General features: G+C 36.5%; 1 protein-coding gene across 2 annotated transcripts in view; it reads left to right on the top strand.

Moving 5' to 3' along the window:
- Positions 1 to 27,525, top strand: part of GPATCH11 (G-patch domain containing 11) — a 178,957-nt gene that overhangs the window by 104,516 nt on the left and 46,916 nt on the right. The gene's annotated exons all lie outside the window — the stretch shown is intronic.

The raw sequence follows: 27,525 nt of genomic DNA, 5'->3' as shown, positions 1-27,525 counted from the left end.
ATACCACCTTCAAATAAACCTAAAAGGTCTTTTAAAACTTCTCATAATACTGATGACATTTTTTAATGACCGACAACATACTGAAACATCCACCTCTGATGAGAATCTCTCTGATTCGGAAGATCCTACTTCAGACATTGACACCAATAAATCAACTTATCTTTTTAAGATTGAGTATATTCGTTCTTTGTTAAAAGAAGTGTTGATAACTTTGGATATTGAGGAGTCTGGACCTCTTGATAATAAACCCAGTAAACGTTTAAATTCTGTCTATAAACCTCCTGTGATTACTCCTGAATTTTTTCCTGTTCCTGATGCTGTTTCTGATGTGATTACTAAGGAATGGTCTAAGCCTGGTACTGCTTTTGTTCCTTCTTCAAGGTTTAAAAAGTTGTATCCTTTGCCAGTAGCTAAGTTAGAGTTTTGGGAAAAAGTCCCTAAGGTTGATGGGGCTATTTCTACTCTTGCTAAGCGTACTACTATTCCTATGGAAGATAGTACCTCTTTTAAGGATCCTTGAGATAGGAAAATTGAATCTTCTCTAAGGAAAGCTTATTTATATTCTGGTTATATTCTCAGACCTGCCATTTTTATGGCTGATGTTGCGGCTGCATCAACTTTTTGGTTGGATAGCTTAGCACATCGGGAAAAAGATTCTGATTTGCATTGCATTGTTCGTTTGCTTCAACATGCTAATCATTTTATCTGTGATGCTACTTTTGATATCATCAAGATTGATGTTAAATCTATGTCTTTGGCTATTTTAGCTAGAAGAGTTTTATGGCTCAAATCATGGAATGCTGACATGGTATCTAAATCTAGGTCACTATCTCTATCATTCCAGGGTAATAATTTGTTTGGTTCCCAGTTGGATTCTATTATTTCCACTATTACTGGGGGGGAGGGAGTTTTTTTACCCCAAGATAAAGTCTAAGGGTAAATCTAAATGTAATGTATTGCCATGAACCTGTATCTTTAAACTGAGAACTCCATCCCTTCATAAACATCTATATAGGCATACCCTTTCTCAAAAACTGGAAAAATATACAGAGGGCGACTCCTAGTGCAAATCAGTTGATACAGTTGTAAGCCCCAAATGATCCCTTTAGAGAGATACTCACATATTATGGAGCACACTATAGTGCTAATGAGGCAAGCTGGGTATATTATGGTGGCCCAGCGCACATAACACTCTGGCAAGCAGTGGATCAATGTAGCAAATAAAAGATAGGAGACTCCAGAAGTATATCAAAAATGAGTTTTATAAATATAAATAAATGAACATAAAAACAATCAGTAAAACACGCTACGCGTTTCTCAGAGCTCACCACTCTGTTTCCTCAGGCAAGTTCTACTGAAATATGACTGAAGTCTCCTATTTATACCCAAAAAAACTAATTGGGATGTCGGTTACACCCATTACACACCCTTTTAATTAGCTCTTGCTACTATTGCCATAGCAACTCTGCTGACTCCACCTAACATTCCTTAAATGGCATATACAACATGTTTTATATATTTACTACAGAGATCTGATAAAGATAACTTCGTATGTTATTCAACATTGGTTAAATTCTTAGTACAATGTAACAGATCATCCTATAAAACTAAGGAACACTTACATTTGTATAGATAAATCTATCAACCAAAAACCTATATTTATCACAGTGTTTGCAGTGCTAGAACCATCTTGTGTTGCAGTATGTGTGAGATATAGCTAATCGATGTATGTAGTTTTTCGCTCGACTTTTGTTTCCTTGTGTTGTCTTATGCAATTGACGGGATTTTCTTATGTTTACTCTTAAAATTCGCTGCGCTCTCTGCCAGAAGTGGTCATGAGCAGTTGCGGTCTAGACCAATGTTATTGTATAATTACAGTGTTGTGCACTAAATGTCCAATGAAATATAGAGGTGTGTGCCAGTCATCCAATCAGTGATTTTCTAGAATGGGCCAATCAGTGTAAGTCTGTCGTTCTCTATGTTTGAAATTAGTGCTGATCTTTACCTGTATAGCCTTTAGCTTATATAGCTGTCACCGAACAGACTGAATATCCGGCTATATTGTTACTAGTTTTGATCCTTAAGTTCCTTACTATATATAGAAAAATACCCTTATCTATTAAGTCAAATTAATTTTTGATTGCAAATCATGAACTGAATAAAGGATAATTGTGCCGTAATCTCAATGTTGATGCTGAACTAAAAAAATGTTTTTCTTCACCCCCCATATAGAGGTGTGTCCGTATGAACCAATGATCTTTTATGGATGTTAATAACACTTGTATATATAGATTTAATGTGCTCATGGGCTGATCTTATGACATTAGCTAAACTTTACTTTTATGGATGTTAATAACACTTATATATATAGATTAAATGTGCTCACGAGCTGATATTATGACGTTAACTAAACTTTACTACCAATGGAGTGTCCGTTAGATTTCTATAAGGCTGCAATAAAAGTGTGATGTGAACTATTAACTTTTATGAAATTAATATATAAATTACTTTTAAGATGGAGCTAACCAAGTAATAGAATATTAGCTGTTCTAGTTCATAACTACTCACAGTGGGCACCAACATTTGATGTTGATGTCTATAAGCTATAATGTGTATTTATGAATATATGTGTGTATACAGTTTGTTGATATATGACAAACTATTATAGTGACCCCATGTATAATAATTACCCTATTATAATGTGCTTGTGTATTATAAGTTGTTAACTAACTGTGAATTATTAATAAAGAATGAATATATGTGTGTATACAGTTTATTGATATATGACAAACTATTATAGTGACCCCATGTATAATAATTACCCTATTATAATGTGCTTGTGTATTATAAGTTGTTGCCTAACTGTGAATTATTAATAAAGAGATCATATAATATATATACTAATTATATGTGTGATGGTAGAAGGATATTCCACCTCTGTTTAAATAAACCTATAACGTGTATATCTGTGATATAATAATGTGATTGATTAAAATATAAAAAAAAAAAAAAAAAAAAAAAAAAAAAAAAAAAAACATATTTCTACCTATATAAACTAATTAAAATTACATGTGATGAATGAAATATTAATAAAATAAGTGTTCTACCTATATGAACAAATTGAAATTTAAGGACAAATTCCTCTAATGTGTATGTATATAAACATGGTATTTATTATATAAGATAATACTTGAATGTCACTAACAGTGTTGATATATGTATTAAAATGCTGCTGTGTCTATAACTTCATTTAGACCTTCTGGATATAGAGTCGAAAATTTATAAATCCAGAAGGTCTCTCTTTGACGGAGTTTTGTCATCCTATTTTGTGAATTGCTGGCAGTTACTATCTCCAATGGAGTAATCTTCATAAGACATTTCATAGTACCATGTGTAGTTGTATGGTGTCTAGAAGTGCTATATTTATCTAGTCCTTTCCTAATGCATCTGAGATGTTCTGACCATCTTTGTCTTATCATCCTGCAGGTGCGGCCTATATATTGTAGGCCACAAATGCAGGCGATACAGTAGACCACATATGTAGAGCTGCATGTTATTTTTTGTGTTAGTGTGAAAATCTCCCCTGTGTTGTTAGCTTCAATGGTACTCAGTCCATTGATTGTGTACTTACACATACTGCATCTACTCTTATTACATCTAAAGAAACCCATCTTAGCATTGTGTGTGGTTCCTAATGTTGATGGATTTCTATTATAAGAGGGGTCTGTTTCTCTGTTACACATCACTATTTTGCTCGGTGCCAGTTTTTCTTTTATTGTTGGTGCTCGCCTAAACGTGCAAAGAGGTTTTTCCCCTAGGATGGATTTCAATACGGGATCTTTCCTTAGTAGTGTCCAGTGTTTAGTTAGGATCTTTTTGATCTCCCTATGGTTATCATTATATCTCGTAATGAATGTGGATTCATATCCTGAGTCAAATGTTGGTTCTATTTTCTTTTTATTGATTAATAAATCATTCCTATTCTGGGCACGTGCTCTATAATAACTATGTTCAATAAGTTGTTCAGGATAATGTTTCTCTTTAAACCTATCTATGAGAATCTGACTTTGAATGTCATATGTACTAATGTCTGTACAATTCCTTCGAATTCTTCTAAACTGGCTATACGGAATGTTATGTTTCCAACTGGAGTAATGGTATCTATGATAATCAAGTAAATTATTACTATCAACTGTTTTAAAAAAGGTGCATGATTCCACCTTATCATCTATGCCCCACATTAGGGAGACATCCAAAAAATCAATTTTATCTACTTGTATATTCCATGTCAATTTTATACCCATATTGTTCCTATTTAATTCATTCTGAAAGGTTGTCAGAGAGTCTAGTGGACCTCTCCACAGAAAAAGAAGATCATCTATATAACGGCCATAGAAGACCAGATTTTGCTCCCAGTTTGAATCATAGATGTATAGCGACTCAAACAAACCCATGAATAGGTTAGCAAAACTGGGAGCAAATCTGGTCCCCATGGCCGTCCCCTTGATCTGAATATAAAAGTTATCCAGAAATTGAAAATAATTGTGAGTTAAGATGAAACTTATCAGTTCTAATATGAATTTTTTTTGAAGATCTGACATATATATGTCCTCACTTAAGAAATAATCTATAGAGTTTAGACCTATGTCGTGTGCAATATTAGAATAAAGTGAGGTGACATCACACGACACCCAATATAAATTGCTCTCTCTCTTTATGTTTGAAAGTTTCATCAATAAGTCCGTAGTGTCTCTGATGTGAGACCTTAATTGCACTACATATTTTTGGAGATAAAAGTCTATATATGAAGACAAATTGTCAGTTATACTATTCATTCCCGCAATGATAGGCCTACCAGGTGGATTATTAAGTTGCTTATGTATTTTGGGAAGGTGATAGTAATATGGCATATTTGGACTTTTGGGAATCAGAAAATTTCTTTCCTTTTTGTTTTTGAATTTATAAGGGGTTTGAGTTGTTTGAACACACAATTTATTTTTTCAGAATTTTTCTGTGATTGAATCTGCTTATTACTTTATAAGTCATTCATATATACACACCAAATATCTGATAAATATGCTATCTCTAACAGAAAGGTCAAACAAAAGATCTATTTATCAACCAAATGTGAATCCTATGAGCACAGATCACACCAGCTCCTTATCTATCAAACAACTATTCTCACAATTAGAGGAATATATCAAAATTGAACATATATAGACTTTTATCTCCAAAAATATGTAGTGCAATTAAGGTCTCACATCAGAGACACTACGGACTTATTGATGAAACTTTCAAACATAAAGAGAGAGAGCAATTTATATTGGGTGTCGTGTGATGTCACCTCACTTTATTCTAATATTGCACACGACATAGGTCTAAACTCTATAGATTATTTCTTAAGTGAGGACATATATATGTCAGATCTTCAAAAAAAATTCATATTAGAACTGATAAGTTTCATCTTAACTCACAATTATTTTCAATTTCTGGATAACTTTTATATTCAGATCAAGGGGACGGCCATGGGGACCAGATTTGCTCCCAGTTTTGCTAACCTATTCATGGGTTTGTTTGAGTCGATATACATCTATGATTCAAACTGGGAGCAAAATCTGGTCTTCTATGGCCGTTATATAGATGATCTTCTTTTTCTGTGGAGAGGTCCACTAGACTCTCTGACAACCTTTCAGAATGAATTAAATAGGAACAATATGGGTATAAAATTGACATGGAATATACAAGTAGATAAAATTGATTTTTTGGATGTCTCCCTAATGTGGGGCATAGATGATAAGGTGGAATCATGCACCTTTTTTAAAACAGTTGATAGTAATAATTTACTTGATTATCATAGTTACCATTACTCCAGTTGGAAACATAACATTCCGTATAGCCAGTTTAGAAGAATTCGAAGGAATTGTACAGACATTAGTACATATGACATTCAAAGTCAGATTCTCATAGATAGGTTTAAAGAGAAACATTATCCTGAACAACTTATTGAACATAGTTATTATAGAGCACGTGCCCAGAATAGGAATGATTTATTAATCAATAAAAAGAAAATAGAACCAACATTTGACTCAGGATATGAATCCACATTCATTACGAGATATAATGATAACCATAGGGAGATCAAAAAGATCCTAACTAAACACTGGACACTACTAAGGAAAGATCCCGTATTGAAATCCATCCTAGGGGAAAAACCTCTTTGCACGTTTAGGCGAGCACCAACAATAAAAGAAAAACTGGCACCGAGCAAAATAGTGATGTGTAACAGAGAAACAGACCCCTCTTATAATAGAAATCCATCAACATTAGGAACCACACACAATGCTAAGATGGGTTTCTTTAGATGTAATAAGAGTAGATGCAGTATGTGTAAGTACACAATCAATGGACTGAGTACCATTGAAGCTAACAACACAGGGGAGATTTTCACACTAACACAAAAAATAACATGCAGCTCTACATATGTGGTCTACTGTATCGCCTGCATTTGTGGCCTACAATATATAGGCCGCACCTGCAGGATGATAAGACAAAGATGGTCAGAACATCTCAGATGCATTAGGAAAGGACTAGATAAATATAGCACTTCTAGACACCATACAACTACACATGGTACTATGAAATGTCTTATGAAGATTACTCCATTGGAGATAGTAACTGCCAGCAATTCACAAAATAGGATGACAAAACTCCGTCAAAGAGAGACCTTCTGGATTTATAAATTTTCGACTCTATATCCAGAAGGTCTAAATGAAGTTATAGACACAGCAGCATTTTAATACATATATCAACACTGTTAGTGACATTCAAGTATTATCTTATATAATAAATACCATGTTTATATACATACACATTAGAGGAATTTGTCCTTAAATTTCAATTTGTTCATATAGGTAGAACACTTATTTTATTAATATTTCATTCATCACATGTAATTTTAATTAGTTTATATAGGTAGAAATATGTTTTTTTTTTTGTTTTTTTTGTTTTTTTATATTTTAATCAATCACATTATTATATCACAGATATACACGTTATAGGTTTATTTAAACAGAGGTGGAATATCCTTCTACCATCACACATATAATTAGTATATATATTATATGATCTCTTTATTAATAATTCACAGTTAGGCAACAACTTATAATACACAAGCACATTATAATAGGGTAATTATTATACATGGGGTCACTATAATAGTTTGTCATATATCAATAAACTGTATACACACATATATTCATTCTTTATTAATAATTCACAGTTAGTTAACAACTTATAATACACAAGCACATTATAATAGGGTAATTATTATACATGGGGTCACTATAATAGTTTGTCATATATCAACAAACTGTATACACACATATATTCATAAATACACATTATAGCTTATAGACATCAACATCAAATGTTGGTGCCCACTGTGAGTAGTTATGAACTAGAACAGCTAATATTCTATTACTTGGTTAGCTCCATCTTAAAAGTAATTTATATATTAATTTCATAAAAGTTAATAGTTCACATCACACTTTTATTGCAGCCTTATAGAAATCTAACGGACACTCCATTGGTAGTAAAGTTTAGTTAACGTCATAATATCAGCTCGTAAGCACATTTAATCTATATATATAAGTGTTATTAACATCCATAAAAGTAAAGTTTAGCTAATGTCATAAGATCAGCCCATGAGCACATTAAATCTATATATACAAGTGTTATTAACATCCATAAAAGATCATTGGTTCATACGGACACACCTCTATATGGGGGGTGAAGAAAAACATTTTTTTAGTTCAGCATCAACATTGAGATTACGGCACAATTATCCTTTATTCAGTCCATGATTTGCAATCAAAAATTAATTTGACTTAATAGATAAGGGTATTTTTCTATATATAGTAAGGAACTTAAGGATCAAAACTAGTAACAATATAGCCGGATATTCAGTCTGTTCGGTGACAGCTATATAAGCTAAAGGCTATACAGGTAAAGATCAGCACTAATTTCAAACATAGAGAACGACAGACTTACACTGATTGGCCCATTCTAGAAAATCACTGATTGGATGACTGGCACACACCTCTATATTTCATTGGACATTTAGTGCACAACACTGTAATTATACAATAACATTGGTCTAGACCGCAACTGCTCATGACCACTTCTGGCAGAGAGCGCAGCGAATTTTAAGAGTAAACATAAGAAAATCCCGTCAATTGCATAAGACAACACAAGGAAACAAAAGTCGAGCGAAAAACTACATACATCGATTAGCTATATCTCACACATACTGCAACACAAGATGGTTCTAGCACTGCAAACACTGTGATAAATATAGGTTTTTGGTTGATAGATTTATCTATACAAATGTAAGTGTTCCTTAGTTTTATAGGATGATCTGTTACATTGTACTAAGAATTTAACCAATGTTGAATAACATACGAAGTTATCTTTATCAGATCTCTGTAGTAAATATATAAAACATGTTGTATATGCCATTTAAGGAATGTTAGGTGGAGTCAGCAGAGTTGCTATGGCAATAGTAGCAAGAGCTAATTAAAAGGGTGTGTAATGGGTGTAACCGACATCCCAATTAGTTTTTTTGGGTATAAATAGGAGACTTCAGTCATATTTCAGTAGAACTTGCCTGAGGAAACAGAGTGGTGAGCTCTGAGAAACGCGTAGCGTGTTTTACTGATTGTTTTTATGTTCATTTATTTATATTTATAAAACTCATTTTTGATATACTTCTGGAGTCTCCTATCTTTTATTTGCTACATTGATCCACTGCTTGCCAGAGTGTTATGTGCGCTGGGCCACCATAATATACCCAGCTTGCCTCATTAGCACTATAGTGTGCTCCATAATATGTGAGTATCTCTCTAAAGGGATCATTTGGGGCTTACAACTGTATCAACTGATTTGCACTAGGAGTCGCCCTCTGTATATTTTTCCAGTTTTCCAGATCTTTTCCATTCAAGAGGAGCAGCCCTTCTCATGGTGCACAGTCAACTGGGACACTGATAAGTTTCCAGACCATCTACCTAGGCATTATCGTTGCCTTCACTACATGTGAGTACAAAATCTGTGAATATATATTATCTACTTACAAAAATTGGCTACACTAGGAGGCGCCCTTTCTTTTTTTGTTTCAATACCCTTTCTCAAGCTTCAGTGCTTGATTATTGTAGTTTGTTAGGGAATCCCCTGTTCTCTGTTCTTAAAAACTCTATAGTTATTAAGCCTTATAAATTGCATAAAGTAATTCCCTTGTATGCAATTCGCTACTATTATTGAAGCTATTGGAATCTTGTTACCTACCTGAAACATTCCAAGGGATATCAAATCAATCTCCTGAATTCATAGCTAACAGTTTGCAACATTGAGAGCCACTTCGTTACACGAGGAAATTATCGAGTGACGTCACAACCACGCTGAGACGCTCAGCCTCCGCTCTCCTCCATTCCACAGCAAACAGACTAGGATTGTAACGGAACTCAGACCGCACATATCTCTCTACTCTGAGCGAGGATCCGGAACTGCTCATTGAGACCGTGAGTCAACATCTCACTGATGTCGGGTGCCAACAGCTTGTAACCTAATCCTTCTTTTGGATGTACGGTAATTTACAGAAAGACCCGGATACAGTTTGTAAGACAACTATTACTTTGTTGCCATTCCGCTCCAATCCTGTATGGTCAAGAACCGCAAGTATACTTTTCTCATTCTAAGTCTGTGCCTATGGTGATACAAGCAAACAAAGTTGTTACCTTATTTATTACTGAAGTATTGCATGTAAAATCTGCTAAGTGTATTCAGTCAGTGAAGATTAAACTGATTAAAAGATTTATAAGGAATACCTATACTGCTAAGCTCATTACAAATTATAATTTTATTACTAAACTATCCTGTACCCCACTGAGAGTGTAATATCTTCTGCTGGCTGTGTTTATCAATAGCTTAGACTCCACTATGGAAACCTTCAGTATAGGTGGGGATACCACAGGCTAAATCAGCTATTCCAAATGCACTCTTGCAGGTAAAATGGATCATTGGGAATAATTTAAAGGGGACACTATTTTTGGGTGAACTGTCCCTTTAATTTTAGATTCCTGTTGTAGGAACTTTCAGGAGCATGGAGGCTTGATAACCAAGATGTCTTTGGTCAGCCTATTTGTGTGGAAGGTGTTTTGCATGGAATATTGTTTTCAAGTTTATCAGACCTTGGATAAAGAATATTGTATCAGGATATGTGATATAGATCAAATTTAATCACACTTCTTTAAAGGGACATGATTCAGATAGAGCATACGTTAAAACAAATCTTTCCAATTTACTTCTATTATCTAACTTGCTTAGTTATCTTGGTATCATTTGTTGAAAAGCATATCTAGGTAGGCTCAGGAGCTGGGCGTTCTGCTGATTGGTGGCTGCACATTTATGGCTCTTTTCATTGGCTAACTATATAATATCACAAATGTACGAGGGAAAACAAGATTTATAATTGCTGATAAATCTACGTTTTCATTCTTCAGGAGATATTACATAAGGACACATCCAGACACTCCATTTGTATAGCTAATGCCAATCATTATTGGGCATTTTTATCATTTTTCATTCTCCACATAAGTTCACATTTTTGCAAAGCTAGAACCTATCTACTCCCCTACCTGAAAGCATAAGACTTATAGGAAGTGTCTAATAACTACAAGTGGCTCAAGTTCTTATACCCACCACCAGCAACGATTTATGTGATATGAGTATTGCGAAACTAATTTATAAAGCTTATTTTCCAGTTTCATATATTGTGTATTTTGATGGTAATGTTCTTAGTACTTTATAGTGAATAAAGTCCTGCATGAGAATGTGTTAAACATTCAGATAAAAAAGTTATTATGTAGAGCTGTGTTTCTCAACTCCAGTCCTCAAATACCCCTAACAGGCTATATTTTCATTATATCTTAAAGGAACAGTATACACCAATTTTCATATAACTCCATGTAATAGACACTACTATAAAGAATAAGATGCATAGATACTGATTATAAAAATCCAGTATAAAACAATTTAAAAACTTACTTAGAAGCTCCAAGTTTAGCTCTGTTAAAAAGGTTAGCTAGAACACCCACTAAAAGTGGTTCTATAGCAAAAAAAGCAGACACCCCACCCTTTCTTCTGCATATGGAAAGACCCTTTACACAAACAGGAGCAAGCTGGAGTAGGTATATGTTGGTATTCTCCTAAAACTTTGGTTAAAAATAAGCAAAACTATATTTTATTTATTTTTAATAACCTGTATGGGCTATATAAATGGATCATCTACAAAACATTTATGCATAGAAAAATCTAGAGTATAATGTCCCTTTAACAAGAGCACAGATGAAAAATTAACTCATGGGTGAGAACAGGTAAATAACCATGGTTACTGATCAGCTGATTATTTCACCTGTGCTCTAGTTCAGATATCAGAAAATATGGCCTGTTAGTGTTACTTGAGCGTAGCTATTAAACCTTCTTCTACAAGCTACGACGAGTCCACGGATTTCATCCTTACTTGTGGGATATTATCCTCCTGCTAACAGGAAGTGGCAAAGAGCACCACAGCAGAACTGTATATATAGCTCCTCCCTTCCCCTCCACCTCAAGTCATTCTCTTTGCCTGTGTTATACTAGGAAGACATGGTAAAGTGAGGTGTTAGTTTTAGTTTCTTCAATCAAGACGTTTTTTTATTTTAAATGGTACCGGTGAGTACTATTTTCCTCAAGGGGATATGGAAGAAGATTTTTGCCCTGAGGTTGATGATCTTAGCAGTTGTAACTAAGATCCACGCTGGTTCCCACAAGACTTCTGAAGGTAACCATGAGACATCTTCAGTGTGGAGACCGGTTTCATGCTACAAGCAGCATTAAGGTATGTGCAGCCTTTTTATTCTTAGGAGACTTGATATATCAGAACTGGCTGGCATTTATTTCCCTGTATGGGAATGGGGTAAACAGTAATCCTATTTTATATGAAAGGTATTACTGGAGTCCCTGGATTTTATTTATAAATAGTTGACTTATGGGCATTGTGTTACACTATGGGAATACAAAGAAAAACGATACATAACGTTTTTATTTTCTGGCATTCATATGTTTGATTACTGGTGTATTTGAGGGGTTATAGGACAGACATTATCAGTTCTGTATAACTTAGGTGTGAAACCGCTTCCCCATGCGGTTGTGTTTGGGCCTACTCCGGCATCGACCTTAAGGGCAGGGGCTTATTTTTGCGTGCTCAGATGTGCACCTCCTTCAGGCTAGGCAGCAGCAAGCAGTAATTCAAGTGGCTCCTGGACTGTGCAAGCTGGTCTGAAGTGTTGGAAATTTGTTTTGAAGTACCCTGGGGGCAGGTAGGCGCCACAGCAGAGCTGTGGCGAGGTGCAGAGGGTAGTTTTGTCTATAAAATGACTAGTTGATATATGTACTTTTTGAGCCTTATTTCTGCCCTTGCTAATGGGTGCAGTAATTTTTGGATAAACCAACGATTTTAAGTTAAATTTAGAGATAATTTAACGTTAATTGAGCATTTTGCAAAAATTGTTCACTTTTTCTTTTCTTAAAGGCACAGTACACGTTTTTTCAAAAGTTTATTTTTTGCAATAAATAAGTGTTTAAATGACTTTTGTGGTTATTACTAGTTTGTTCAAAATGTCTGACATTGAGGAATCTCATTGTTCTATGTGTTTAGAAGCTATTGTGCAACCCCCTCCTCTAACATTGTGTACTGAAAGAGCCTTACATTGTAAAGACCATATATTAGGTCAAGAAAGTGTCTGAAGAGAATCAGGATATGCCATCCAATTCTCCCCAAGTGTCACAACCTTTAACGCCCACACAAGCGACATTAAGTACTTCTAGTGCGTCTAATTCTTTTACTCTGCAGGAGATGGCTGCAGTTATGTCAACTACCCTTACAGAGGTATTATCTAAATTACCAGTGTTGCAGGGTAAACGCAGTAGGTCAGGTATTAATGTAAATACTGAATCTTCTGATGCTTTATTAGCTATTTCCGATGTATCCTCACAGTGTTCTGAGTTGGGGGTCAGGGAATTACTGGCTGAGGGTGACATTTTAGATTCAGGGAATGTTTTACCTCAGACAGTTGCTTAGGGAGGTTTGAGCGACTCTGGATGATTGTGACCCTATTGTAATTCCACCAGAGAAATTGTGTAAAATGGATAAATATCTAGAATACCTACTTACACTGATGTTTTTCCGGTTCCTAAGAGAATTTCGGAAATTATAAGAAAGGAATGGGATAGACCAGGTATACCGTTTTCTCCCCCTCCTAATTTTAAGAAAATGTTTCCCATATCAGATACCATTCGGGACTCATGGCAAACGGTCCCTAAGAGAGGGTCTACTAAAGAAATTATTTGTTAATCAGGGGTTTCTTTTACAACCTACGGCTTGCATTGTTCCAGTAACTACTGCAGCAGCTTTTTGGTTTGAGGCTCTAGAAGAGTCTCTTAAGGTTGAGACCTCATTAGATGACATCTTAGATAGAATTAAGGCTCTCAAGCTAGCTAATTCTTTTATTACTGATGCCGCTTTTCAAATGGCTAAATTAGCTGCAAAGAATGCAGGATTTGCTATTTTAGCATGTAGAGCATTGTGGCTCAAATCTTGGTCTGCTGATGTCTCATCAAAAACTAAGCTTTTAGCTATTCCCTTTAAAGGTAAGACCCTTTTCGGGCCAGAATTGAAGGAAATAATTTCTGACATTACAGGAGGTAAAGGCCATGCCCTACCTCAGGATAAGTCTGTTAAGAGGAGGGGTAAACAAAATAATTTTCGTTCCTTTCGGAACTTTAAAGGAGGACCCTCCGCTTCCTCTTCTTCCACAAAGCAGGAAGGGAATTTTACCCAATCTAAGTCAGTCTGGAGACCCAATCGGAACTGGAATAAGGGTAAACAATACAAAAAGCCCGCTGCTGCTCCTAAGACAGCATGAAAGGGTGGCCCCCCGATCCAGGACCAGATCTAGTAGGGGGCAGACTCTCTTTCTTTGCCCAGGCTTGGGCAAGAGATGTTCAGGACCCCTGGGCACTAGAAATAGTGACCCACGGTTATCAATTGGATTTCAAGGACTTTCTCCCAAGAGGGAGATTTCATCTTTCAAAGTTATCTGCAAACCAGATAAAAAGAGAGGCGTTCTTACGCTATGTAAAAGACCTTTTTACTATGGGAGTAATTTGTCCAGTTCCAAAATTGGAACAGGGACAGGGGTTTTACTCAAACCTATTTGTGGTTCCCAAAAAAGAGGCAACGTTCAGACCTATTTTAGACCTCAAGTGTCTAAACAAATTTCTAAGAGTTCCATCATTCAAGATGAAGACAAATCGAACAATTTTACCAATGATCCAGGAGGGTCAATATGACTACCGTGGACTTGAAGGATGCTTACCTTCATATCCCTATCCACAAGGATCATCATCAGTTTCTAAGGTTTGCCTTCTTGGACAAACATTATCAGTTTGTGGCTCTTCCCTTCGGGTTGGCCACAGCACCCAGAATCTTCACAAAGGTTCTAGGGTCTCTTTTGGCGGTTCTCAGACCGCGAGGCATAGCGGTGGCGCCTTATCTGGATGATATTCTGATCCAGGCGTCAACATATCATCTGACAAAATCACACACGGACACAGTGTTGTCTTTTCTGAGAACTCACGGCTGGAAGGTGAACATAGGGAAGAGTTCACTTGTCCCACAGACAAGGGTTCCTTTCTTGGGAACTCTGATAGACTCGGTAGCCATGAAAATATTTCTGACGGAGGTCAGAAAATCAAATATTCTAAATACTTGCCGAGCACTTCAGTCCATTCCTCGGCCATCAGTGGCTCAGTGTATGGAGGTAATCGGATTAATGGTAGCGGCAATGGACATCATTCCGTTTGCTAGCTTTCATCTCAGACCACTGCAGCTGTGCATGCTCGGACAGTGGAATGGGGATTATGCGGATTTATCTCCTCAGATAAATATAGTTCAAGAAACCAGAGACTCTCTTCTTTGGTGGTTATCGCTGGATCATCTGTCCCAGGGGACTTGCTTCCGCAGACCCTCATGGGTGATAGTGACAACGGACGCCAGGGTGCAGTCTGGAATTCCCTGAAAGCTCAGGGTGTTTGGACTCAGGTGGTGTCTCTACTTCCAATCAATATTCTGGAACTGAGAGCAATATTCAATGCGCTTCAGGCATGGCCTCAGTTGGCTTCGGCCAAATTCATCAGTTTCCAGTCGGACAACATCACGACTGTGGCCTATATCAGTCATCAGGGGGGAACAAGGAGTTCCTTAGCGATGAGAGAGAGATCCAAAATGATCACCCGGAGATATTTGCCTCATTGATTCTTCGATGGGGCAAACCGGAATTGGATCTGATGGCATCTCGACAGAATGCCAAGCTTCCAAGATACGGATCCAGGTTGAGGGATCCCCAGGTCGAACTGATAGATGCCTTGGCAGTGCCTTGGTCGTTCAGCCTAGCTTATGTGTTTCCACCGTTTCCTCTCCTTCCACGCATGATTGCTCGAATCAGACAGGAGAGAGCTTCGGTGATCCTGATAGCGCCTGCGTGGCCACGCAGGACTTGGTATGCGGATCTAGTGGACATGTCTTCACTACCACCGTGGAAACTTCCTTTGAGACAGGACCTTCTCATTCAAGGTCCTTTCCAACATCCAAATCTAATTTCTCTGCAGCTGACTGCTTGGAGATTGAACGCTTGATTTTATCAAAGCGAGGATTCTCTGATTCTGTTATCAGTACTTTGATACAGGCTAGAAAGCCTGTCACTAGAAAAATCTATCATAAGATATGGCGTAAATATCTTTATTAGTGTGAATCCAAGGGCTACTCATGGAGTAAAGTTAGGATTCCTAGGATTCTGTCTTTTCTCCAAGAAAAGAAGGGACAAATTTCTGCATTGTCAATTTTGTTTCACAAACGTTTGGCAGATGTGCCAGATGTTCAGTCTTTTTTTGTCAGGCTCTAACCAGAATTAAGCCTGTATTTAGACCAATTACTCCTCCCTGGAGTTTGACTTTAGTTCTTCGAGTTCTTCAAGGGGTTCTGTTTGAACCTTTACATTCCATAGATATAAAGTTATTATCTTGGAAAGTTCCGTTTTTGGTTGCTATTTCTTCTGCTCGAAGAGTTTCTGAGCTTTCAGTGTTAGTGTGATTCGCCTTATCTCATATTTCATTCTGATAAGGTGGTTTTACGTACCAAACCTGGTTTTCTTCCTAAGGTTGTTTCGAATAAGAATATTAATCAGGAAATTGTTGTTCCTTCCTTGTGTCCTAATCCTTCTTCTAAGAAGGAGCGTCTGTTACATAACCTGGACGTGGTCCGTGCCTTAAAGTTTTACTTACAGGCAACTAAGTATTTCTGTCAATCATCTTCATTGTTCATTGTTTATTCTGGAAAGCGTAGGGGTCAGAAAGCTACGGCTACCTCTCTTTCTTTTTGGTTGAGAAGTATCATCCGCCTGGCATATGAGACTGCTGGACAGCAGCCTCCTGAAAGAATTACGGCTCATTCTACTAGGGCTGTGGCTTCCACATGGGCTTTTAAAAGCGATGCATCTGTTGAACAGATTTGTAAGGCTGCGACTTGGTCGTCCCTTCATACTTTTTCCAAATTTTACAAATTTGATACTTTTGCTTCTTCTGAGGCTGTTTTTGGGAGAAAAGTTCTTCAAGCAGTGGTGCCTTCCGTTTAGGTCTTTCTCTTGTCCCTCCCTTTCATCCGTGTCCTGTTGCTTTGGTATTGTATCCCACAAGTAAGGATGAAATCCGTGGACTTGTCGTGTCTTGTAGAAGAAAAGGAAATTTATGCTTACCTGATAAATTGATTTCTTCTACGATACGACGAGTCCACGGCCCTCCCTGTCAATTTTAGACAGATTATGTTTTTTATTATTTATAACTTCAGTCACCTCTGCATATTTTAGCTTTTCCTTTCTCTTCCTATAACCTTCGGTTGAATGACTGGAGGTGGAGGGGAAGGGAGGAGCTATATATACAGTTCTGCTGTGGTGCTCTTTGCCATTTCCTGTTAGCAGGAGGATAATATCCCACAAGTAAGGATGAAATCCGTGGACTCGTCGTATCGTAGAAGAAATCAATTTATCAGGTAAGCATAAATTTCCCTTTTTTTCATTTTCTGATTTAGATAGAACATACAATTTAAGCAACTTTCCAGTGTACCTCTTTTATCTAATTTTGCTTCGTTTTTTTGGTATCCTTTTGTTGAAGGAGCAGCAATGCCCTACACAGAGCTAGCTGCGAACATCAGCTGAACCAATGAGAAGAAGAGGCATATATGTGCTGTCACCAATCAGCAGCTAACTACTAGTTGCGCATTGCTTCTCCTGAGCCTACCTAGGTGTGCTTTTCAACAAAGGATGTCAGAAGAACAAAGCAAATTATATAATATAAATGAATTGGTAAAGGGTTTAAAATTTAATATTTTATTTGAATCATAAAAGAAAAATTTGGGGGGTTTTCATATCCCTTTAAAATGAATAAAATAGAGGATTTAATTGCTATTTAATCACAATTCTTTGTTGATACATGTCACTTGCAAAGGGGACATTTTATCCCAAGGACAGTACAAATAACACAATATTTTCTTTGCAGATAAAACCGAGAACATTTTATCAGCAACAAATGAAAGGGATCTTTACTGTAAGAGCTGAGGGATTTTCTGAGCAAACACAGCTTTGTACTTAAGATTTTCCACTCGCATTATTAACACCGGTGATCCACAGGTGCTGCTGATTTTATGATCAAAGCATATGCTAAACAAAATAATGCAACAAGATTATAAAGTCAAAATGAGTGAATTAAGAGTAATTAAATATATTACTGAACAGAGTAATGTTTAGGGAAAAAAAGAGAGAGAAAAAGGTGTAATAGAAAATGGAGTTCTTAAAGGGACAGTCTACTCCAGAATTTGTATAGTTTAAAAAGATAGATAATCCCTTTATTACCCATTCCCCAGTTTTGCATAACCAAAACGGTTATATGAATACACTTTTTTTACTTCTGTGATTACCTTGTACCTAAGATTCTGCAGACTGCCCCCTTATGTAAGTTATTTTCACAAACTTGCATTTCTTTCATGTAATTGGCAAGAGTCCATGAGCTAGTGACGTATAGGATATACAATCCTACCAGGAGGGGCAAAGTTTCCCAAACCTCAAAATGCCTATAAATACACCCCTCACCAAACCCACAATTCAGTTTTACAAACTTTGCCTCCCTATGGAGGTGGTGAAGTAAGTTTGTGCTTGATTTCCTTCTGTGATATGCGCTTCTCAGCATTTTGAAGCCTGATTCCTCTCAGAGTACAGTGAATGTCAGTGGGACGTGAAGGGAGTATCACCTATTGAATTCTATGGTTTTCCTTGCGGGAAATCTTTTCATAGGTTCTCTGTTATCGGTCGTAGAGATTCATTTCCTACCTCCCTTTTTCAGATCGACAATCTACTCTCATATTCCATTACCTCTACTGATAACTGTTTCAGTACTAGTTTGGCTATCTGCTATATGTGGATGGGTGTCTTTCGGTAAGTATGTTTTCATTACTTAAGACACTCTCAGCTATGGTTTGGCACTTTATGTATTAATATAAAGTTCTAAATATATGTATTGTACTTATATTTGCCATGAGTCAGGTTTATGTATATTTCCTTTTGCAGACTATCAGTTTCATATTTGGGAAAAAACATATTCAGAAAAATATTTTTCTTACCTGGGGTATAGTCTTTTTTTCAAATTGACTGCTTTTTTTATAAAAAAATTGCAGGCAAAATTAGGCTCATGAGGTCGCAAAATGATGATGTTTATTGCGTCATTTATTGCAAGTTTCCTTGCACAAGGTTGTGTCTGCAATGACGCGAGTGTGTCATTTCCGGATTTTGTGCGTCATACTTGGCGCCAAATTATTTCATTATTTTAAACCCCATTTCCTATATGCCTCTTGCCTTTTTCTATGTTCAGAGAACATAGAAATTTGCTTTATATGTTGTTTTTTCTCTTACATTTGCAAGATGTCTCAATCTGATCCTGTCTCAGAAACCACTGTTGGATTCCTGCAGCCTGATAACAGTTCTACTAAAGATAAGTGTATCTGTTGTAAATTAGTAGAGATTATATCTCCAGCAGTAGTATGTAACAGTTGTCACGATAAACTTTTACATACAGAGAATGTATCCATCAGTACTAGTACAATGCCTGTTGTTCCTTCAACATCTAATGTACATGATATCCCTGTGAATATAAAATATTTTATTTCTGATGTGATTCAGGAGGCTTTGTCTGCTATTGCCAACAGGAAAGAAACAATGGCACTACTCAAAATTAGTAATAAATAGTGAACGTTCCCCTTTTCCCCGTAATAGTGGGTGTATTGTATACTTGTGTATTCAAATATTAACAATCTTCTAGGGATTGGTGCTTGTACCTATTTACAATCTATGTAGAGGATCAGTAAAGAACTGACGACAGGGTACAAATATAGCACTCATGAACGTTGTAAAATGATAGCAAAAAATAAACTAAGCTAAAATATAACTTTTACTAGATCGTTTAAAAACAGGGGTTTAACACACATTTTAAATTCTGCTGATACTTAAGTCAGAAGAAACTGATTTGTACCTTGTTAATACTGGAAATAGCAAATGGTTGTTAGCTAGATATAGAATCGTGTCAGCATAAAAGTCAGGAAAAGCCTGACTGGTTACCTTATTAATACCAAAAATTATGATAAAATGATAAATCGTGTTGGGTAAATACCAGATACCATCAGTGTTAGGTTAGGAAAAGCCTAACTGCTATACCATGTTATTACCATGTAAATACCAGATACCATCAGTGTAAGGTTAGGAAAAGCCTAACTGCTATACCATGTTATTACCGTTAAACTACTATACTGTATTATAACCGTTAAGAATAAAAATAACTGGTATGTGTGCTGCTTGTTGTTTTTAATGCTTGGTCCTTCTTGTTGTTTTTAATGCTTGGTCCCTTCTTGTTGTTTTTAATGCTTGGTCCCTTCTTGTTGTTTTTAATGCTTGGTCCCTTCTTGTTGTTTTTAATGCTTGGTCTACTACCGAATCTAGAATGACTACCTAATATTTAAAGATACACTGACCGCTTCGGCAGCCCTAACTTACTTTGATAACGTTACTCAATAGAATTAGTCTGACTAACAATACTTTGCATTACTCCTGAACCATTGACATAGGTTACTCATAAAGGTAATAATAAGGTATAGCAGTTAGGCTTTTCCTAACACAGATATGGGTCTCCTTACAGTCGGTTAAACTTTTTAAACCACTCACAACGGTAATAACAAGGTATAGTAGTTAGGCTTTTCCTAACTCTAATACGGATACTTTATATCTCTCTGTTTTAACACAGGGTCATATTTACCATCTTCCTACAACGGTAATAATAAGGTATCATAGTCAGGCTTTTCCTGACCTAAATATGGATGTTTTACACTCATAACGGTATAACAAGGTATAGCAGTTAGGTCTTTCCTAACTCTGACACGGATACTTTAGATCTCTCTGCACTAACACCTGGTTATATTATTAATCTCTCATAACGATAATAACAAGGTATCATAGTCAGGCTTTTCCTGACCTAGATATGGATGTTTTACACCTATAATGGTATAACAAGGTATAGCAGTTAGGTCTTTCCTAACTCTGACACGGATACTTTAGATCTCTCTGCACTAACACCTGGTTATATTATTAATCTCTCATAATGGTAATAACAAGGTATCACAGTCAGGCTTTTTCTGAGCAAGATAAAGGTATTTCAAGAATCAAAACTTAGTCCTCATATCACACATACCAGTTATTTTTATTCTTAACGGTTATAATATGGTATAGTAGTTTAACGGTAATAACATGGTATAGCAGTTAGGCTTTTCCTAACCTAACACTGATGGTATCTGTTATTTACCCAACACGATTTATAATTTTATCATCATTTTTGGTATTAAAAAGGTAACCAGTCAGGCTTTTCCTGACTTTTATGCTGACATGATTCTATATCTAGCTTACAACCATTTGCTATTTCCAGTATTAACAAGGTACAAATCAGTTTCTTCTGACTTAAGTATCAGCAGAATTTACGCTTCAACCATATGTGACGACTATCAAGTGGTATAATCCACTGCTCTGCCAGACCTCCATATAACAGGATTACTAAGGCACATTCGGAGATTAGGACACCCTAAATCAGTATAACTAGAACCTAGCCGAAATATACTTATATTTGGTGTCTGGATCACTGATATAACGTCACACACATACTGATAATCTGTCTGAGTAAAAACTTGGTTGTTTTGGGCCAGAATCTGGATGTTCCAGTGTTATTAACACACAGATAATCTGATGTAATAGAAGTTGTAGCCCAACCAACTTTAATCCATTGTACCTTGGATAATCTTCATTACACAACTTTACATACTATGTATCGGTACCTTTATTTAATGGAAACGTATTACACATCTTAGTTGACTTAGACAATAAGCAATTACCCCGGCTGATCTAGGAGTACTCATATTTGTACCATTAGCTAGTCATTTAAACACGAGACTTAATCTCAATCCTAACAAGGCTGTTTTGTCTCCTAAGGGCCAGTATAAATACTTTCTGGCTCCATGGTCGTAGACCAAAATCTGATTTTAAAATGTGTGTTAAACCCCTGTTTTTAAATGATCTAGTAAAAGTTATATTTTAGCTTAGTTTATTTTTTGCTATAATTTTCCAACGTTCATGAGTGCTATATTTGTACCCTGTCGTCAGTTCTTTACTGATCCTCTACATAGTTTGTCTGCTATTGCACCTTCTAATAAATGTAAAATGTCTTTTAAAACTTCTTATAAAGTTGATGAAATTTCAAATGACCGACAACATACTGAATTATCCTCCTCTGATGAGGATCTATCTGATGCAGAAGATCCTACCTCTAATATTGACAATGACAAATCTACTTATTTATTTAAAATGGAGTATATTCGTTCCTTGTTAAAAGAGGTGTTGATTACTTTGGATATTGAGGAAACTAGTCCTCTTGATACTAAAACTAGTAAACTAGTAAAATTCTGATTATAAACCTCCTGTGGTCACACTTAGTTCCTGATGCTATTTCTGATATGATTTCTAAGGAATGGAATAGGCCTGGTACTTCTTTTATCCCTTCTTCAAGGTTTAAAAAATTGTATCCTTTGCCAGCAGTTAGATTGGAGTTTTGGGAAAAGATCCCCAAAGTTGATGGGGCTATTTCTGCTCTTGCCAAACATACTACTATTCCTATGGAAGATAGTACTTCCTTTAAGGACCATTTAGATAGGAAACTTGTATCTTATCTATGGAAAGCTTATTTATATTCTGGCTATCTTCTCAGGCCTGCCATTTCTATGGCTGATGTTGCAGCTGCATCAACTTTTTGGTTGGAAAGTTTAGAGCAACAGGAAATGGACCCTGATTTGTCTAGCATTGTTCGCTTGCTTCAACATGCTAATCATTTTATCTGTGATGCCATTTTTTTTATATAGATGACTCTAACAGACAAGAGACAATTAAAATTGGTTTCAGCTTGTCGGAGCCTTCGGTCTCAATCATTTCCTTCAGTAGCTATGTGCATGGAAGTTTTAGGTCTCATGACTGCAGCATCGGACGTGATCCCCTTTGCTCGTTTTCATATGAGACCTTTCCATTTGTATGCTAAATCAATGGTGCAGGGATTATACAAAGATATCACAATTAATATCCTTAAATCCCAATGTTCGACTCTCTCTGACTTGGTGGTTAGATCACCATCGTATAGTTCAAGGGGCTTCTTTTGTTCGTCCAACCTGGACTGTGATCACAACAGATGCAAGTCTTTCAGGTTGGGGAGCTGTCTGGGGATCTCTGACAGCACAAGGGGTTTGGAAATCTCAAGAGGTGAGATTATCAATCAATATTTTAGAACTCCGTGCTATTTTCAGGGCTCTTCAGCTTTGGCCTCTGTTGTAGGGAGAACCGTTCATTTGTTTTCAGACAGACAATATCACAACTGTGGCATATGTCAATCATCAGGGTGGGACTCATAGTCCCCTAGCTATGAAAGAAGTATCTTGGATACTTTCTTGGGCGGAATCCAGCTGCTGTCTTATTTCTGTGGTACATATCCCAGGTGTAGACAGTTGGGAAGTGGATTATCTCAGCCGTCAGACTTTACATCCGGGGTAGTGGTCGCTCCATCCAGATGTGTTTTCTCAGATTGTTCAGATGTAGGGTCTTCCAGAAATGGATCTGATGGCTTCCCATCTAAACAAGAAACTTCCCAGGTACCTGTCCAGGTCCAGGGATTCTCAGGTGGAGGCGGTGGATGCGTTAGCAGTTCCTTGGTGTTACCAACCTGCTTATATCTTCCCGCCTCTAGCTCTTCTTCCAAGAGTGATCTCCAAGCTCATCATGGAACAATTTTGTGTTTCTGGTAGCTCCAGCATGGCCTCACAGGTTTTGGTATGCGGATCTTGTCCAGATGTCCAGTTGCCAACCATGGCAACTTCCTTTAAAACCAGACCTTTTGTCTCAAGTTCTGTTTTTCCATCAGGATCTCAAATCATTAAATTTGAAGGTATGGAAATTGAACGCCTAGTGCTTAGTCATAGAGGTTTCTCTGACTCAGTGATTATTACTATGTTACATGCTTGTAAATCTGTTTCTAGGAAAATTTATTATCGAGTTTGGAAGACTTATATTTCATGGTGTTCTTCTCATAAATTCTCCTGGCATTCTTTTAGAATTTCTAGAATTTTACCGTTTCTTCAGGATGGTTTGGATAAAAAGACAACAAATAAACTAGAAGTCTTCCTGAAATCTGCAAGTTCCTTGAAGGGACAAATCTCTGCTCTTTCTGTTTTATTTCACAGAAAGATTGCTAAGCTTCCTGATATTCACTGTTTTGTACAGGCTTTGGTCCGTATCATGCCTGTCGTTAAATCAATCTCTCCTCCTTGGAGTCTTTAATTTTTTCTTGGAAAGTGTTGTTCCTTTTGGCTATCTCTTCTGCTAGAAGAGTTTCTGAAATATCTGCTCTTTCTTGTGAATCTCCTTTTCTGATTTTCCATCAGGATAAGGCAGTTTTGCGGACTTCATTTATATTTCTAACTAAGGTTGTGAATTCTTACAACATTAATAGAGAAATGGTTGTTCCTTATTTGTGTCCTAATCCTAAGAATTCTTTGGAGAGATCCTTACATTCTTTGGATGTTGTAAGAGCTTTGAAATATTATGTTGAAGCTACTAAAGATTTCAGGAAGACTTCTAGTCTATTTGTTGATTTTTCTGGTTCTAGGGAAGGTCAGAAAGCTTCTGCCATTTCCTTGGCATCTTGGTTAAAGCTTTTGATTCATCAGGCTTATTTGGAGTCGGATTAGGCCCCGCCTCAGAGAAATACAGCTCATTCTACTAGATGAGTCTCCATTTCGTGGGCTTTTAAGAATGAAGCTTCAGTTGATCAGATTTGCAAAGCAGCAACTTAGTCTTCTTTGCATACATTTACTAAATTCTACCGTTTTGATGTATTTGCTTCTTCGGAAACAGTTTTTGGTAGAAAAGTTCTTCAGGCAGCTGTAGTTTGATTCCTCTGTTTATGCTTAAGTTTTTTTCTTTTCAACTATGAGAAAAAACTTATATTTTTGGTTGTGGATTAATTTTTTCAGCGGAAAATGGATGTTATTATTTTTATCCCTCCCTCTCTAGTGACTCTTCTGTGGAGTTCCACATCTTGGGTAATACTATCCCATAAGTCACTAGCTCATGGGCTCTTGCTAATTACATGAAAGAAAACATAATTTATGTAAGAACTTACCTCCTGATAAATTTATTTCTTTCATATGGGCAAGAGTCCATGAGACCCACCCTTTTTTATGGTGGTTATGTTTTTTGTATAAAGCACAATTATTTCCAGTTCCTTTTTTGATGCTTTTTACTCCTTTCTTTATCACCCCACTACTTGGCTATTCGTTAAACTGAATTGTGGATGTGGTGAGGGGTGTATTTATAGGCATTTTGAGGTTTGGGAAACTTTGCCCCTCCTGGTAGGATTGCATATCCCATACGTCACTAGCTCATGGACTCTTGCCAATATGAAAGAAATGAATTTATCAGGTAAGTTCTTACATAAATTTATGTTTTTAGCCAATCAGTGCTCACTCCTAGGTAACTCCACAGGCTTGAGCACAATGTTGTATGGCACATGTGAACTAATGCCTTCTAGCTTTGAAAACTGTCAAATGCATTCGGATAAGATGCGGGTACACTATGTATAAATGAGCAAACATAATGTATTTCTTTTTTTTTTTTATCATAATAAAATTAATTAGGATATCTCGAATATAATAAAGTGGTCATAATGAGAAATTGAATCCTAACTATATTCACTAAAATTTAAAATGATTAAATACTTTATCAGCATATTTTTTTTTATAAAAAGGGAAAATTAAAGTAAAAATTAAACTGTCCATGATTTAGATAGAAAGTGGTTTAAAACTGCATCCTCTAATTGAATTCAAATTTGGTTTGTTATCTTGGTATCCTTTGTTGAAGAGCATACCTAAGTAGGCTCAGAAGCAGCAGTGCACTGTTGGGAGCTAGCTGGTGATTGGTGGCTGCACACATATATATATCTTGTCATTGGCTCAGCTGAGGTGTTTAGCTAGCTCCCAGTTGTGCATTGCTACTCTTTAGCCTACTCTTCAATAAAGGATATCAAAAACACATGTTATAATAGGAAGCATGCTAGTTTTGACTTACTGTCCCTTTAATCTCTTATTGGCTGATTACATATCTATTAAATTTAAAATGTAATTTTGCATAAATTAGTTAATTGTGCATAGGAAAATAATTACAATGCATGCAGCTTTTTTTTTTTTTTTTTTTTTTTACTTATTTTACCTGCTTTTCCTGTTATATACATTTGAACGTAGTACTTTGTTCCACTATCCCCAGAGAGGCTGGAGTGCATGAGATCTCAATGGTATTTTGTGTTTGAGCTCATTTATATATATATATATATATATATATATCAACACTCAAGAGCCTTTACTAGGGATGTTTCCTTGGACTGTAAAATCACATAAAACTATTAATTAAAAATGAAGAGTTAACATAGAATTTGACGGTAGATAAGAACCAAAAGGCCCATCAAGTCTACCCATATTACGTAACTTTTTTCTTAGAACAGCCTTATGCATGTCCCTGTCATGTTTTAATTATTTTACAGCTCCTGTAATTACCACCTCTAATGGAAGTTTATTCATTGAATCCACCACCCTTTCTGTAAAGAAAATTGCTTGCGACACCTTGTTTGGGTATTTCTTTCTTTGTGGAAAATTCTTTCAGCTTCTACTTTAAGTCCCGTCATATATTTGAAGGTTTCTACCATGTCACCTCTTTTCTTTCTCTTCTCTAAGCTATACATATTTAGATCATAGAGTCTTTCTTTGTACGTTTTATATTTTAGATCATGTACCATTTCAGTAGCCCCTTTGGACAGTTTCTGTTTTACTTATATCCTTCTGGAGATATGGTCTCCAGAACTGTACACAATACTTCAGATGATGCCTTACTATCAATCTGTAAAGTGGCATAAGAACCCTGCTAGATCTGCTGCTTAGGCTGTGACACACTGCAAGCGATGCCGTGCAATGCGAAGCAGTTGCTTCGGAACACGTTGCATCTATTCTGAAGTTCCAATATTTCATCTCTAAGCACTCAGCTATGTGACCTGACGCAGCAGAGTGCTCAGAGATGAAAAGGCAGGACACGCTGAGCGCGCACATCCACATCTACACGCTGCGTGCCGCTCCGCTTGCAGTGTGTCACAGCCTTAATACTTCTCCCAGTACAATCCAAAAAAAAAAGTTAATTACATCATCTGCCCAAATGGGGATGAGCACAGGTTCTACATCAAGGCCTCATTTTACTTGGGATTTTTCAATTGGGCTTTGCACCCAAGCCTGTCTGGGGTTAACTGCCATGATAACTGGATGTAAACCCAGCAGTCTGTGTGAGCCTACTGATCACCCAGACCTCTGAGATTTGCCAAGTGGCATGTGATGTGTACCTACTTCGTTTTTTTGTATAAATCTAGGGAAATTACATACGTCTGTGGCAGCCCTTCTTTTTATCTCTGTTTGGTTTAAAGCTAGCATGTATAGCTGTATATCTATATTATTTCTCCAGCCAAGCACTCAATACTGTGGTACAGTTATTGGCTTGACCAATAAAAACTAGTTTGTCAGATTGTTGTGGGTGTTTCTGTGCTGTCAAATATACGTTTCCTAGACTCATTCATTTGAAAATTTTGGTGCCAAAGAATCTTGTTTTTAATACCATCTATAAAAGATGTTGGCTTCTCCTTTGCTAATACGCCACTGTTTTATTA

The sequence above is a fragment of the Bombina bombina genome, chromosome 4 (genome assembly GCF_027579735.1).
Source record: "Bombina bombina isolate aBomBom1 chromosome 4, aBomBom1.pri, whole genome shotgun sequence".
NCBI classification, from domain to species: Eukaryota; Metazoa; Chordata; class Amphibia; order Anura; family Bombinatoridae; genus Bombina; species Bombina bombina.
Note: the sequence above shows the minus strand (reverse complement) of the source record. Positions and strands in the feature narration are given on the sequence as shown.